At 45.0% G+C, this 16578-nt stretch overlaps 1 protein-coding gene across 6 annotated transcripts in view; it reads left to right on the top strand.

Moving 5' to 3' along the window:
- FHIT (fragile histidine triad diadenosine triphosphatase) overlaps positions 1 to 16578 on the top strand; it is a 1226786-nt gene that overhangs the window by 311288 nt on the left and 898920 nt on the right. The window contains exon 4 of one of the 6 annotated variants that reach the window (XM_077324999.1): positions 3522 to 3694. The exons of the other annotated variants lie outside the window; for them this stretch is intronic. The gene's annotated coding sequence lies outside the window, so the exon portion shown is untranslated. The remainder of the gene's footprint in view (positions 1 to 3521; positions 3695 to 16578) is intronic. 6 annotated transcript variants of the gene reach the window in all.

The following is a 16578-nucleotide window of genomic DNA, read 5'->3' as shown; positions in this document are numbered from 1 at the left end:
AATATCCAGGCATACTGAGTCACTCAATCCGACACTCCCTGTCAGAGGTTGGGTGACCTTGGTCCATGAAGGGTTTCCCATCAATCAACAAGGTCTGTGTCTGCAGGAATTTTAAGGATACATGGAAAGATCAGAAGGTTCTGTTACTTATTTATTATTAAATTTATAGCCCGCCACTTCCAGTTTGACTGGCTTGTAGCGGGTAGCATAGTAAACCCCTTCCCACAATAAAACCTTATAAGACAGTATATAAAATCAGCCCCCCCCTGATGGCGAGAAAACTAACCTCTTCCTACACCACTCAACAAACTACCCATAATCCCATTCCTCAAGGGACAGATGGAGAAGGAGACCCAAGATCTTGCCAATGCAGGGGGCCCTAGACAGAACCGCCCTGGCCTCAACTAAAGACCTGGTGGAAGAGCTCCTTCTTAGAGACCCTGCAGAACTGGGAAAGCTTTGATAGGGCCCTCAGTTTCCCTTGTAGCTCATTCCACCAGGTCAGTGCCAGGGCCGAAGAGGCCCTGGTCCAAGTTGAGGCCAGGCATACCTCTCATGGGCCAGGGATCACCAGCAGATTCTCACCCACAGAGCGTAAGGCCCTGTGGGGGGCATAGGAAGACAGGAACTCCTGCAGATATGTGGGGCCCAGACCACGAATGGCAAAGGTCAATACCAATACCTTGAACTTGATCCAGGCTGCAACCAGTAACCAATGCAGCTGTCTCCGCACTGGCTGGATATGGGTCCTCTAAGATGTTCCCGTGAGGACTCTAGCAGCCGTGTTCTGGACCAGTTGCAATTTCTGGGTCAAGGAAAAGGGCAGGTCTGCATACAGTGAGTTACAGAAATCAATTCTGGAGGTAACCATTGCATGGATCACTGTGGGCTAGTAGTCGAGTCTGGCAAAGGTGGAAAATTGCCAGGTGGGCTACCCTAGTCACTTGGGCCTCCACAGACAGGGAGGCATCCAGAATCACACCCAAATTCCTGGCCGCATATGAGATGTTGAGTTGCAGAGTGGGCAACCACACTTCCCTTCCTACCGAGCCACAGTTTCTGGCAACTCTGCTCTAACCACCCAGCTATGGCTTCCAAACATCAGACAAATGTATCTCTGGGGCTTAGTCTGGGCGGCCATCCATCAGGAGATAGAGCTGGGTATCATCTGCATATTGGACCAGCTGGGCCAGAGGGTAGATCTCCTACCTTCTCTGATGGTTCTACCACAGGACCAAAAGAGTTCTACCTCCTACCCTGTCTTTGGTCACCAGCTTAAGACCTGTTCTCAACATCCTGGGACTGATATTATCTGACACAAGGTGTACAAATAATTTCCAGTTCTCAAGCACCACATTTCTCTCTCTGCTCAATTCCACGACGTTATTCGGTCTTTCCATTGTTACCTTGATGCGCTCATCTGAAAAGTTCGAGTCACTCTTCTGTATGCTTGACTTCAGTTCTCTTCTGTTATTACCAATGTGCTAATTGCTGCTTTAGCATCAGCGGACTCCAAATGCTTTTAATGTTAATGAACAGTGAGTTGGATTGTTCCTGAAAAAAGGGTCTCACCGAAACTGGTTGTTGTGGCAGGCTTGTGTGGGTGGGCTTGACAGGCTGTCAGCTGTGGGAGCTGGAGTCAGTGTTGCACAGGAAAGGCTGCTCACATGGCCCTTGTGAACCCAGATGGTAAAATTTAAAAGAAATCTTGCTCTTGATGCTAGGTAGACGAGTGGGGTTTAAATAGTACAGTTTTCTGGGCTGAAATGACCTCGAGTTTATTGTTCAAATCTTTATTTTATTATTTGTTTATTTATTTGATTCTTGGCTTGCCTCTCTCAAACAGTTTGAGGTGGGTTGCATCAACAGAACCCATTAAAGTCATCCCCTATAAAAACCTCATAGACCTGGCAAACAAGACAGCTAAAAACATCCCTGTTTTCACAGCCAATCTCCAGGGGAGGTCACTTGACATTATAGCGTAGCCTATGGGGCACCCCTAGATTTTAATCTTGGCCTCAACCAAATAACTATTTTTTGTCACACTCTTGGTCATTTATAATTCCTTGCTAGAGAATCATATCTGCCTGTCCTTAATTGTCTCTGTTTAAAAATTCCTTTAAAGTTTGCTTTTATGATGGTGCATAGCCTTGTATTTACAATCAAGGCATTTTTGTGAGTAATTCTCCTTTTAAAAAGAATCTTACAGTGATTTGTTTGGAGTTGTACTTCACAAAGCATCAGCTCTGTGAGATAGATGACTTCCTTGTATAATATATGCTATATCCTTTAATAACTTCCCTTTTATATTTCAAATTGATGAAGCCAAGAGTTGGCAGTAAAGATAACTCATGATTTTGCTCTATATAGACCAACTCTTAAGGAGGTGAGGGCTCATTCAGGTAATTTGTTACTTGCCTCTCTTTCCTCTGTCCAAATGTGACAAATTAATTACAGTGCAGTCCTCAATAGAGTCATGCCTTTGTAAGCCTATTGAAATCAGTGGTTTGAAAGGAATGTTATGCTAGTTATTTTCAGCAAACCGTTGTTTGCTGTTGCAGCTAAACTGGCAAACTGGTTATCAGTTTGGGATTTTAGTTTGAGGAGGTAGCACAAGCCACCATTGGCTGGCTTAGGTGGGATGGCAAACTTTGGTTTGCTACAAGCCAGTATTAGGGGAAAGAGACAGAGAAGCATGAGTTTGGAAAATACTTGGAGATTTGGAGGGTGGAACCGAGGGAGGGGAGGGTTTGGGGAGGGACCTCTGCAGGGTATAATATGTAGCATCCACCCTCCAAAGCAGCCATTTCCTCCAGGGGGGGTTGATCGTTCTTGTTTTGAGATCATTTGGATTGGCGGGAGATCTCCAGGCTCTTTGTAAGTTGGCATTCCTAGTCAGAAGGAAGATTGCATGAGGATGTTAGGTTGGATGACTGGAGTCCTTCCATATCACAGCTATAGCATTCCCACCCCATCCCCACCCCCGACAAGCTTCAGCATTTCAGAAAATGCATTGGAGATACTCACCATGCCTTATGGCAAGCTTTCTCAACCAGGGTTTGATGAAACCTTGGGGTTTCTTGACGGCTCCGGAAGGGTGTCCTAAATGCGTAGGAGCCAATTAATTTTAATTTTTTTTAATTTGTTAAATATTTATTAGGTGATATGACCTTATATGGTCATGTCGACCTGCCCTTCCCTCCAAAATGGCCAATGATGGGCCTGGAGAGAGGGGGAGGGCCCCTGGTGGGCACGTACACAACTATGCCTCCCTACTACATTCTGCATGATCATGCCACTTCTGGGGGTTCTCAAAGCCTGAAGGTTTCAGGGGTTGCTCAAGGGTAAAAAAAAAAAAGAGATATGAAAGTAAAAAGGGAGAACTGAGATGGGAAGGATGAGTAATGAGAGTAGTATGAATGGGAATAAATGTTCAGGCAAGTGCTGCTAATTTTCCTTCTTTTGAAATGAACCTTTGCATATGGCCTGAGTAGTTTATGCCCATCATTGTATCCCATCAGGTTTCTTGCTGCTGTATTTAGGTGTCAGTGCTGGCTTGACTGTAAGCTTGTGAACCGCAATGTAGAGATATAGGCCGATGACAAGAATAAGTGGGAGGAAGATCACATGCTTGCTTGCCTATCTGATATAACGTCCATTTGCGGAATGGAGGACTTCTTGCAAATATGACAAGGTTAGCAAATAATTACACATAGATATTGAGAGATTTGTAGACCCAAGGAAAGGAGGAATTGCATGATATGGGTGAAAAATGGCTTTGAGAAGGAAGGATTGTTTGCACAAGGAAACTACCTTCATTTTTTTTTAAATGTGACTTTTTACATTTAACCTACGCAGGACAGATTCTTATGTCACTGATTATGGCCCACTCATGCAACATTTACTTTTTCTTTCCCTCTTGATTTGCAGCACTGTAGATTGTTGCACAGAAGCTACTTCTGTGGTTTCTTAAGGTAGATTTATATCCAGTTTATACTGGCATAATTGGGATTTTGTTTGTGCATGGAGAACATTGTAGATTTAGGGAGTATCCCATTGATGGATGCCAGCCTCCAGGTGGGACCTGGGAATCCCCAGCTCGTCTCCTGGCAGCAGAGATCAGTTCCCCTTTAAAGAAATATTTTAAAAGTAATTAATTAATTCCCACCCATTCAGTAAACCCTTCCAGAGTCAAGAAACCCCAAAGTTTCATGGAACCCTGGTTGAGAAAGCCTGATCTACCTGGACCCCTTGCCTCAACCTTCATTTGGGATTTCACCCAGGCTGCTTGCCCTCATCTGAGCTTGGCCAGAAATTAAAATTCCATCAGCTGTGTGTCTTGGCTCGTTGAGGAATAAACTATAGATGGGCTGAATAAGAGATTTTAGTTTTATAGATATTTTTAATGAAACTGTTGAAAACCATCCCAAGACCATTCTTGAATAGACGTGGCCTAAAAATTGAATGAATGAATGAAACCATGGAAATCATGATTGTATAGAGATGGACTGAATACGTAGAGTAAGAGATGAATCGGTTTTATAGGTATTTTGTTTGTGGTATTTTTATGAAACTGATTTAAACCACCCCAAGACCATTTTTGGATAGGGGTAGCCTAAAAATTGTATGAATTAATGAATGAATGAATGAATGATAACATGGAAATCATGATTGTATTTGTGGTGCTACATGACTCAAATTTGGATTTTGAGGAATACAAGGACATGATAGCCAAATGGTGTTGATTTCAGGCACAAAGGATAATTTGAGCCTCCAGGGAGGGCGGCATATAAATAAACACACAAACAAACAAACAAATAAATAAATTTAAGGGAACAAAAAGATATTTTCCCTCAATACAATCTGTTGTTTTGCCTTTCTGTTTTCATTGCTATCAGCATTTGGCCTTCCTGCTTCTCATTCCTTGGAGCCATTGTTTTGTCCCCCCCCCCCCCTCTAAGACCTGGATGATTCAGAATACAAAATATTAATCAGCCAAGCAGCAGGTATACATTTTCCAAGTCAGGCATGTATACTTAATGCCTAACTGACCTGTTCTGCTATTACTTTAATCTTTTAAAAATTCATCTAATTTCAAAGGCCGTGTATTAGCCCATTTATATGTAAATTGCCTTTAATTCATGCATTGATTTAACAGAGTAATCCGAAAGATCCTTTACCACTGATGACCTTTTTGACTCTGCACTTCTGAGGAAAGTGTAAAGTGGTTCCCTGTGACCTCACAGGCCCATGTAGCATAACAGGCCTTCTTTACTCAGAAGTCAGACAGAACAGTCAGCAGTTCTGCTAATGATGAGTTGTTTAGCTATGCAGCAGATTCGAGCAGCTGTTGGAGGCAGAACAGCTTCCCTTTTAATATACTGGAAGACAGCTTGGTGTAGTGGTTAGGAGTGCGGTTTTCTAATCTGGCAAGTGGGGCTTGATTCCCCTGCTCCTCCCTCACTTGCAACCAGCTGGGTGACCTTGGGCTCGCCATGGCACAGATAAAGCTGTTCTGACCGAGCAGTGATATCAGGGCTCTCTCAGCCTCACCTCCCTCACACGGACCGTTTACACACTGGAAACTTCACTGCCCCAGCTCCCATGCAGGAGCACAGATTGGGGCGGATGAAGTGCACCGGGCCAAGTGCACCCCCATGTGAGTGCAGGAAGAGGTGGGGCAACCTGCCATGACTAAAACTCCAGCTTGCAACCTGGCATGAAACCTCCAGTGTGTAAACGGTCAGGGTGTCTATTGTGGGGAGAGGAATGGGAAGGCGACTGTAAGCTGCTTTGAGACTCCTTTGGGGAGAGAAAAGCAGCATATAAGAACCAACTCTTCTTCTTCTTCAGTAATCTCAGGGCTCTCTCAGCCTCACCTCCCTCCCAGGGTGTCTGCTGTGGGGAGAGGAAAGGGAAGGCGAGTGTAAGCCGCTTTGAGACTCCTTTGGGTAGAGAAAAGCGGCATATAAGAACCAACTCTTCTTCAGTAATCTCAGGGCTCTCTCAGCCTCACCCACCTCACAGGGTGTCTGTTGTTGGGAGCGGAAAGGGAAGGCGACTGTAAGCCGCTTTGAGACTCCACTGGGTAGAGAAATTGGCATATAAGAATCATCTCTTCTTCTTTTTCTACTATGGGCCCATTATGCACGGCCGCTGAAACGGCGATTTCGGGTCACATGGAAAACGCGGAGGGGGAAGATGCGACGCATACCGGTTATGTACGGGGCGGGGCGCGACGGCGGCAAAACCCAGAGTAACCGATTATGCACGCGGTGATCCGGGCGCCGCTTCTGGTTGCGCCCCGGTCACCCGGAAGCTGCGCTTTCTTCCGCGTTTCACTGACGCGGCTTTTTCGGCGGAAGCTGCGGCCAGTTGCAGCCGGCTCCGTGCGTTATCGGTGATTTTAGTCGCCGCCATTCCACCCCGAATGTGCGCTAAAACCCCCGTGCATAATGGGTCATGGAGGCACCGGCCTCAACCAAAAGCCTGGTGGAAGAGCTCCGTTTTTCAGGCCCTGTAGAAAGCTGGTAGATCCCGCAGGGCCCGCAGCTCTTCCAGGAGCTCATTCCACCAGGGAGGGGCCAGGACCGAAAAGGCCCTGGCCCTGGTTGAGGCCAGACTTGCCTCCCGGGGACCGGGAACAACCAACAAATTGTTGGGAAAAATCTATTCCCTTAGCAGAGTTACTGTAGTAAAAGTTAGCAGAGTTATTGTATAAATAAGGGGACCAGACGAGGCAGATTTACTGTATATAAAGAGACAAACTTTACTTACTAAACAGGGTAAGGGAGCTGGAAGGTAAAAAACAAGAAAATTACAGGAGCTGTCTACCTTAGCTGCTACATGGTTGAGATTGCCTAAAGCAGAGTTCTTCTCAAACAATGGGAGGACGTAGACTTATTTCTCTTCCTGCCAAACTTGTGTACATGACAAACCAGAGTCAGGCCATGGCTGGGCAGCTAGGCAAGTTACATTTGAAAACAGACCATTTGACCCACTCTGCCTGTCCCACTAGTAACAAGATTAAACAAACAGTTTAACCCTTTGACTGGCAGTCTGTGGCTTGCTCTTGTGAAACGACAAAGTCCAACACAAATTTGTACCCGCAGAGCGCAAGGCCCTGCGGGGGGCCTAGGGCCACTGTTCCCCAAATCTATGTGTGTTTTTCAGTAAATAATCCTTGAGGTCAACCCCTTGAGCAGGACCTGTCAAGCTGAATGCAGAGGTCCTGTTATCTGTGCACAGGGCAGAAGGCTGGGCTTGTGGTTATGTTAATTCAACCAGGTCTGGCCAATCCAGAGGTTCCATATTGACTCTCAGCTGTAGGAACAGGCACTGCACACCTCTTCTGCTCCTGAAAAGAACTCCATACTTATGTGAACACCACCCATGGAAGGTCATTAGGTTAACTGTCCACCTTGGCCCCTAAGGATTCTGGCTCAAGCCCCAGGCATGGATGTAACAGGGTGTCTCTAGGGACAGAGGCTTCTGCTGGCAGAGTATACCTTTCCCCACCCCTGCAGTCCAAAGTGGTCCATGAAATTTTGACCTAGTGGGAGTGGTTGGGTTGCCAACTCCCAGGCAGTGGCTGGAGATCTCCTGGGATAAGAACTGATCTCCAGTTGATCTCCAGGAAAATGGCCACTTTGGAAGGTGGACTCTATAAAATTAAGCCCTATTGAAATCCCTCCCCTACCTAAACCTTGCTCTGTGCCACCTCCAACACCTCCAGATATTTTCTGACCTGGCAATCCTAAAGGGGACCCCCAGGATTGGGTACTGGGAAGGTGGAGGCTTTGGCATACAGCAAGAGAGGGGTGGTGAGAACGTCATGCTCAGTGAATGGACATCATTCTTCTTGTAGAAACCTTCCGATGTCTCCAAACTCTGGAGCACCCAATATGCTATGTGCCTCCCAGGACCATGGTACTGAATTTCCCATTTCCGGTTTCATATCTTCCCTGCAATGAAATCCTTGAAAGAGAATATATATGTCAGAAGGTTGTGGTGCAATTATGTTTAGAACCAATTAAAAGGAAGGGGTTTTACTTTTGCCACCAAAGTTCTGATTTCTTCGCATACAGAAAGTTGAACAGAAAGTTGTTTTTTTTTCCTTTAACTGTCAATCATCTGGTCAACCTAAAAACCCATTATTTATTACAGACTCAATCTGGCAGGTTTTTAGCAGCTTTTGGAAGCGTAATTATGCTACACCTTTGCTGCCTTTCGTTAATACTTAAATAATAATTAGCTGTTTTATTCTTGCCTACCTCCACACTGGAAGTATTTAACAATAACAATTAAAATTCTGATTGTGCCAAGAAACTGTTCCTCCCTTCCTAAGCCTGAGAGACAAGAGACTGATAGGTATTTCTGAAGAGGGAGGGGGAAAGAATCGTAGTGCTTATGCAAATACTGGTTGGCATAAAAGCATATTAATTCAGGAGGTATAAGGGGGTGATATCTGCCATTAAAATACGAGCATTAAAGTTCTGTTTAGGCAAGGACGTGGGCTGGCCCTGTATTTCTCTATGATTGTACAGTAAATGCAATTTATTTGTGTATGGCTCCGTTCATACAAAATGCCATAAAACAGTTTACCCTGAGTGGAATTACACGTTTGCAAAGTTATGTGCAGTCACACACTGAAAACAAAGCAGCATGCTAGAAGCTTGCCTGGGAAAGAGGAGGAGAAGAAAAAAATTGTATGTCTAGATGCTGGCTAACAGAGATAGGGTCTGTAACAAGACTTCATTTTGTCTCGAATGGCAAACTGTATTGACAGGATTTATAATGTGATCTCATTCATTCTCCAGAAAGTAATGGATTTTTTTTTTTAATGCACCCTGGAAAAACATGTAAATGTTGGCACAGGAAAATAAATGAAAATGACAAGATTGTACTCTATAAAAATAGTCCAGAACAAAAACATTAAAAGATAGGAATTGCAGCCATTTATTCTGAAAAAAAAAAGTATTTTAACTTTCTACTGATAATCACAAGCTTTAAAAAAAAGTTTGTGCTCTGCTTACAAAAGGACAAGGTAACAAGACTAGAATAAAAATTAATACAGTTTGCACGGGGACTCTGGAAGAGGTTTGTGCTCTGTTGAGAAGCCACCTGGTTGACTGTTCCAACTTGCAGTTCCTGACCACTCAGCATCCTTCTTGCAGCACTTAATTTTTGCCAGGGTCCTCTCTGCTTCTCTAGATACTAGAAGAAACCTGGCACAATTGGAGTGGGAGGAAATGAGCTAGTGGGCAGGGGGTCACACAACAGTTTGAAAGGACATTCTCCACCATGACTGTAGCAGCTATTGAAACCTGCAGCTGCTAACAGCTGCTCCAGTAATCTAGATCAGGGGTGGTCAAACTGTGTCCCTCCAGATGTCCATGGACTAGAATTACCAGCATTTACTGGCAAGGGCTCATGGGAATTGTAGTCCATGGACACCTGGAGGGCCACAGTTTGACCACCCCTGATCCAGAGGCTTGGTAGCACACACAGCCTCATCCACATATTCTCTTCATGAATCAGAGCCCTTTGATATATCCACTGCAGACATATGATTACGGATGCCAGCCTCCAGGTAGGACCTGGATATCTCCCAGGATTCCGTTCTGCTTATTTTGCTATAAAATCATGCCACATGCCATGCTGAGATCAACAAATAAATTTGAAGGTGTCATTATAATCCAGCCTCATTTGAGAACTTCACCATCTGCTTTTGTATGCTGTGGGCCATCATACAATTTTTTTGCGACACTGCAAGTTATTTCTGAAGAAAGATTAGAGAGAAGCTGGGAGGTCTAGAGCTACTCTGATTTATCACTCTGTCCTTTTATTTTAAAAAAATACTTTATTGAACAATGTGCTTGGATGCTTTAGGATGCTTAGGGCTGATCCTGCGTTGAGCAGGGGGTTGGACTAGATGGCCTGTATGGCCCCTTCCAACTCTATGATTCTATGATTCTGTAATTAGATTTACAAGAAAAATAAATAATTACAGAATATAGCAGAAAAAGCTAAAGACAACTCGCAAGGCTCATACAAGTACATGGAGGGAAGAGCTATAGTTGCTCCTCAGCTTGCTGGAAGGCAGAACTGGAGTGTGGGATGAAACCTACTTGGTACATTAACCCTGTGCTATTTTTCTGACCTCAGTTATACGACAACCTTTAGGGTAATTGTATATTGTTTGTATGTTTATCACAGCAGGGATTTTACACACTAGGTGGATATTTGTGGGTGACATTATTATTATTATTATTTTGCCATTTGGATTCTTCATTTCATCACATACATGAGATTGCTACAGGAAATGATTACTTCCCATACCCGTCAATACAGTTATATAAAGACAAGGAACTCTGACCTCGATAGCCCAGGCAGGATGGATCATGGGAACAAGGCATGCTCAACCTTGGTTGGTATTTGGGTGGAGGACCTCCAAACCAAGCTACCACATTTGGTCTCTTGCCTTGGACATCCTACGGCAGGGGTAGTCAAACTGCGGCCCTCCAGATGTCCATGGACTACAATTCCCAGAAGCCCCTGCCAGCATTTGCTGGCAGGGGCTTCTGGGAATTGTAGTCCATGGATATCTGGAGGGCCGCAGTTTGACTACCTCTGTCCTACGGGGTCACTGTAAGTCGGCTGTAACTGATTTACAGGTTACAGGTTACATAAGCATGAAGCAAAGGAGTTTGACAGGGTTGAATGGGTGTATTACCTGGGGTCTAGAAACACAAGTGGGGTTTTTAAAGCCTGAGATGGAGCTTTGCCTGAAACATTAAGCAAGCTTTTGCTTATGAAGGCATTTTGGGAGGCTCTGTGTTTTTGCGTGAGACATCCAGACAAGACTGTCCATTATCGTACCTTATAATTTTGCCATGATGATAGGCATTTGCCCAGTACATTAAAGATAATCAGCTAATTAAAGGCATAGATGTGGGAAAAGTCAGCCAAAAAATTAACTGACAAGATAATGTTGTTTGTATCAAAGCCAAGAACTTCACTGCGCACCATCCAGCGGAAAACTGTTCTAGGAAATCTAGGGGTTTAAAGTAATTGAAGAGAAGCCTGCTGAGTACAAAGGGTATCTTTTGTGTTCTATCACATCAGTAGGACGGTGCCTTGATAGAAAACATGTTGAGAAAAGAGAAAGGGATGATGGTGGGGGCTGGGTGGATTCATAACTAGCGACTAATGAGGCAAACCTCGTTGGAAGAATGAGCTAATGCCGTGTCTGTTCTGTTCCGAACTCCTTTGAAGTTATGCAAAATACTGGAAATGAAAGAAAAAGGACCATGGATGGCTAATAGGTGGCTACAGGTTAGTCACTATGGACGCCCACTGTGTATCTCTCCCTATTGTGTTGGGGTGGAATACTGAACTTCTCTTCCTCCAGTCAGGGGAAGGTAGACCGTGACACCAGATCTATATGCTTTGGAACAAATCTAGAAGGCTGTTTTCGGTCCTTATTGATTTGGCTTTCGGTATCCATTTCTTCAGGATCCCTGTCCTTGTTCTTGTTGTTAGGTGTGAGTCGTTTCCGACCCATCGTGACTCCATGGACAATGATCCCCCAGGCCTTCCTGTCCTCTACCATTCCTCGAAGTCCATTTAAGTTCACACCCACTGCTTCAGTGACTCCATCCATCCACCTCATTCTCTGTCGTCCCCCTTCTTCTTTTGCCCTCAATCGGTCCCAGCATTAGGCTCTTCTCCAGGGAGTCCTTCCTTCTCATGAGGTGGCCACTACTTCCACTACTGTTCTTAACTTTTCCAATTTGTTGGGCTCTGTGCTCTTTAATGCAGAGAGAAGCACTGTCCCCCCCCCCACCCCTCCCATCAACATTAATCTTTTCTCCTTGTCAAGCAATAGCATTCCCTCAGGTTTCTGAAATGCCAGTATCCTTGTTTCCTATGTACTATAGCTGCCTTATCTTGGCTGAGGCTTCCACTATAAAACACAATCCCTCTTCTGTAAATACTGCCTGTGGTGTTGTTGTTTGGTGGCCATCAAGTTAGAACTGATTCATGGAGACCCCATAGGGTTTTCAAGGCAACAGATGCTTAGAGATGGTTTGTCATCTTCGTCTCTACGCAGGGACTCAGTTATTACTTTATGGCAGGGGTAGTCAAACCGCGGCCCTCCAGATGTCCATGGACTACAATTCCCATGAGCCCCTGCCAGCATTTTGCAGGGGTTCATGGGAATTGTAGTCCATGGACATCTGGAGGGCCGCGGTTTGACTACCCCTTCTTTATGGTCTCCCATCCAGATACCAACCAGGCCTGACCCTGCTAGGGCCTCATCTTTTTAGGTGACTATAATTTTCTTCTCTGTGTTTATTTCAGGTTCTAATCCCCGTTTAGTGTAAAATCACTTGGAGGAGCCACCAAATTGAGTGCTCCCCAGCTGGTGGTCTTTCTCCGAAAATGTAATTTAAGAGTTGTTCTGCAACCTTTAAAATATTAACTGCAACCAGCCTGTTCCATTTCGGTTTCTGTTCAAGTGGAGCTTATGTACAGTCCAGCTTGTCTAAGAACAATGCTCCCCACTGCCTAACAAATCTAAACTCTCCCTCCAAACACCACGAGTCCTGCCTCATCCGTGCGGTGAGATGACTGATCATTTCTCGTCTGGCTGTTCCTCCTTGGGAAACAGATAACATTTCTGAAAAATACTATTTTGAAGGCCCTGACATCATGCCTAGAAAGCTAATTTTCTTTCCAAACTCTACGAAATAGGTTTCCCAGTGACACTGGGGCCAAAACATGCTGTGGCCTCCCAACCCCCCCCCCCCCTCATATTATCTGCACTAGCGGTCCTTGACAGGGTGCCCAGGGATACCATCCTTTCCTGGTGCTCACCGCTTGGTTTTAGCTACTGGGCAGGGCCAGATGGAGCTTTTGTTCAACATACTCATTAAGGCAGGGGTAGTCAAACTGCGGCCCTCCAGATGTCCATGGACTACAATTCCCAGGAGCCCTTGCCAGCATTCGCTGGCGAATGCTGGCAAGGGCTCCTGGGAATTGTAGTCCATGGACATCTGGAGGGCCGCAGTTTGACTACCCCTGCATTAAGGGGAGGAGAAGTACCACAGCACTCTGTCCTGGGCCTGGCACTTCTACATTATTATAACTATCTTGATTCCAGATATTTATAAAAATGTGGAAGTACCAGGCCCAGGATGGAGTGCTATGGTACTGTTCTCCCCCACCCCGGCTCCCTTAATGAACAAGTTTTGAGTATAGTTCTCCAGTCAGATGTGAGTCCACATGCTTTAAGTACAGTTCTCCAGTCAGACGTGAATCCACTTCAATCTTGTAGGTGGTCATTAAAACAGAAGAAAGATTAGTCTTTCGGGATTTGTGTCACAGTTCCCAGTCATAGATCCACTTTGCCACCACATTGGTAGTCAATAAAGTTTGAGTTCAGTGGCCCCTTTAAGACCAATAGGGTTTTATTAAGCAGACTAGGGGCCAAGCCCGTTGCATTCAGGAATACAATGGAGCTAGATTGGGGGTGGTGGAAGAACTCTGCGGATGGCCTCCCCCTCCCCACAGAACCTGGAAAGGCTGCAGGCAGCTGTTAGGGAACTCACCAGTAGGGGCAGCTCTCATGCGGCAGGGATCTGCAGGGATCTGCAGCCTCCGAGTCTCAGAGGGAAGTAGAAGGAGGAGGGGGTGATCAGGGGTGGGGGACAGAAGGCGATTGGCTGGCCGCTGGACAGAGAGGCAAGCCGGTTGGAGGAGGGGGCACTCAGGGGCAGGACAGCCACTCTGAGTGGGTGCTAAGCGCTGAGTGGCACTTAAACCAAGGCCTTACTAGAAATATTAAGTGGAACAGATCATCTTTTGTGTGCACACACACTTTGTTCATCTAAAAGGGGCCACTGGACTTGAATTTTTTCTGCTGCTTCAGACCCACATGGCTACCTACCAGGATCTATCTTTATGGAAGGTACTGACTCCCAATGTTTCTCAGGCATCACTGATTTTTCAGGCTCTCGAGATTCTTTCTCTTTTCAGTCTCAGAAATGAATAGAGTCTTGTAGCCGTGATCAGCTCAGAGGGAAGGGTGACGCTTAAAAGACCGGGAAAATATCACAAAATTCTACCTTAGAATTTTGCTTAATGGATGCAGGCTGAGGGAAGAGCATGAAAAGCAATGGCTGCCCATTGTTAGTTTTGACTTTGCTTTACCCCTGAGTAATTACTAGAACAATCCGAGAACTGTCCTGAATTGTGCTTGGACAGCAAAGCCGTGATAATACAACTCCCTTGGTCCAGTTGTTCCACAGCTTCCCTCGGAGCATTACCCATGCCAGACTAAGGATGGGACAAGGATATATGGTTATTGTAATATGGTCAGAAACACAAAGCTTTAACTCCCACCCAGAGTCAATTTGTGAGCGAGTGTGTGGCTCCCTACTGAGAAATATGGACGCTGAGCTGCAAGGTGGTCTCCTTCGTTTAACATTACAATGATTGGAGGTGAAAGCACAGTTTCTTCTGAGGATTGATACCCCAGTGTTGAACTTAGCTGTGGGCTTAGACATGGTGTGTGTGTGATCTCAGCCTAGAGGTTCAACATATTTCTTTTTGTTCTCATATTCTTCAAACTACTTCATTCTTTCCCATTATTCTTTAGATGCAGAAAAAAATAAATATTTTCTTCCCTCTCTTTTTCTCTCTGTCTGATGCACAGGACTTAATTAGCCAGCAGGAGCTTCCTTTATCCTTGTACACGGAGGATTCCTTTCAGTTGTTCTGGCAGAGAAAAGAGCCCTTGTTGGGAGATAAATGGTGATGCCCATTTTTCAAAGGCCTCAGTGTTCCCTTTATATTTATTATTTAATACGTTTTTATACTGCCTTCCCACTCAATTAGGATCCCCAAGGCAGTGAGCATGAAAACATTTGAATATCAAAATAGCATTTAAAATTCTAGAATAATTTAATAAAAGCATATAAATACATCTGTTCCACTTAATATTTCTGGTAAGGCCTAGGGAGGAGGAGTTGGTCTCATGGCTTAAATGCCACTCAGTGCTTAACACCCACTCAGGATGGCTGTCCCGCTCCTGAGTGCCTCCTCCTCCAACTGGCTTGCCTTTCTGGCAAGCGGCCAGCCAATCACCTTCCATCCCCCACTCCTGACCACCCCTCCTCCTTCCACTTCCCTCTGAGGCTTGGAGGCTGCAGATCCCTGCTGTGTGAGAGCTGCCCCTGCCAGTGAGTTCCTTTCCCTGGTGCCTCCAACCTGCAGCCTTTCCAGGTCCTGGGGGAAGGGAGAGGCCATCCACAGAGTTCTTCAACCCCACGCCCCCCAATCTAGCATCCGTTGTATCTTGAATGAAACAGGATTTGTCCCTAGTAAACATTTAGCTCCCAAAGAAGGGAGGAGGGTCATGGAACTTAAGAGAACATACTTTCAAGGGGTAACTAACAACATACCAGTTAGGGTTGCCAACTTCCAGGTAATGGCTGGAGACCTCCACAAATTACAACCAGTCTCCAGATGACAGAGATTAGTTTCCCTGGAGGAAATGGCTGCTTTGGAAGATGCCCTGCTGAAATCTTCCCCTCCTACGACTCTACCCCAGAATTTCCAGATGTTTCCCAACCAGTTGTCTTATGTGAGAGAGATTTAAATCTGTACACATAGCGGCTATCTACAAACAGGGCAGTGGTTCATTGGATACATTACATGATTTCCTCCATGACAGTGTAGATTTCCTTTTTACTTCACTTGTAGTGACATGGAATCAAAAAATGTTATGGCACGGATCTGACGGAGTGGCGTTTAAGGAAATGGTTACAGTCTTCTAATGGATCATACAGTTATTGAAAATTGGCTTTGGTCTGATCTCTCTTTCTGTATTAAGAAATGCTGTTTGCTATATAACTTTTCACCTGCCATGAAGGAGTTTATAGAGTTCCTTCCAGATATGCTAAGAAATTATGTTTTGACTGAGATTCTAGGTCACTATAACTTTACATCCTGATAGCTTGGTACAAGTGGGCACTAAGAGTTTAGGATTGAATTGATAAATGCTGATGCAGTGACCCCCATGCAAAGTCAGGTGTTCCAGGGCAGGCCTGGAGATTTGGGGCTGGACCTGGAAATGTCATTGAAGGAGTGGCATTATTGCATTGGTCCAGGCCTCTAAGCCAGCCCTATGGGGAAGAACTGACATAGGTCTATAAAATCCTATGTAATATTCCATTCTTTGCAAAGGTTTTTGATGAACAAGAATTCCCCTGTGACTTTTGGTTTTTGCTGACTCAGGTAAGGACCATTGGCTGGAGCCAACAGATCTCCCAGTCTCCATTTTCTGGATTCTGGCATATTGAATGTTCTTTTCAATTTTGGTGTGCCATAAAATGTTCCCCTGAACGTATTTGTGCAACAACACCTGCACCAATGATAGCTTACCATTTTTACTTCTTTGGTTTCTAGGCTGTGGTCACATTCATGGGGATTAGTTCATTTCTTTGATTCCTTGTTGTCAAGAGAGAAGCCATTTTACAGGAAAATTCCTGCTCAATGTTCATTCTCTTG

The sequence above is a fragment of the Paroedura picta genome, chromosome 3 (assembly GCF_049243985.1).
Source record: "Paroedura picta isolate Pp20150507F chromosome 3, Ppicta_v3.0, whole genome shotgun sequence".
NCBI classification, from domain to species: domain Eukaryota; kingdom Metazoa; phylum Chordata; class Lepidosauria; order Squamata; family Gekkonidae; genus Paroedura; species Paroedura picta.
The sequence above is the reverse complement of the archived record's forward strand: the minus strand, read 5'-3'. Positions and strand labels throughout refer to the sequence as shown.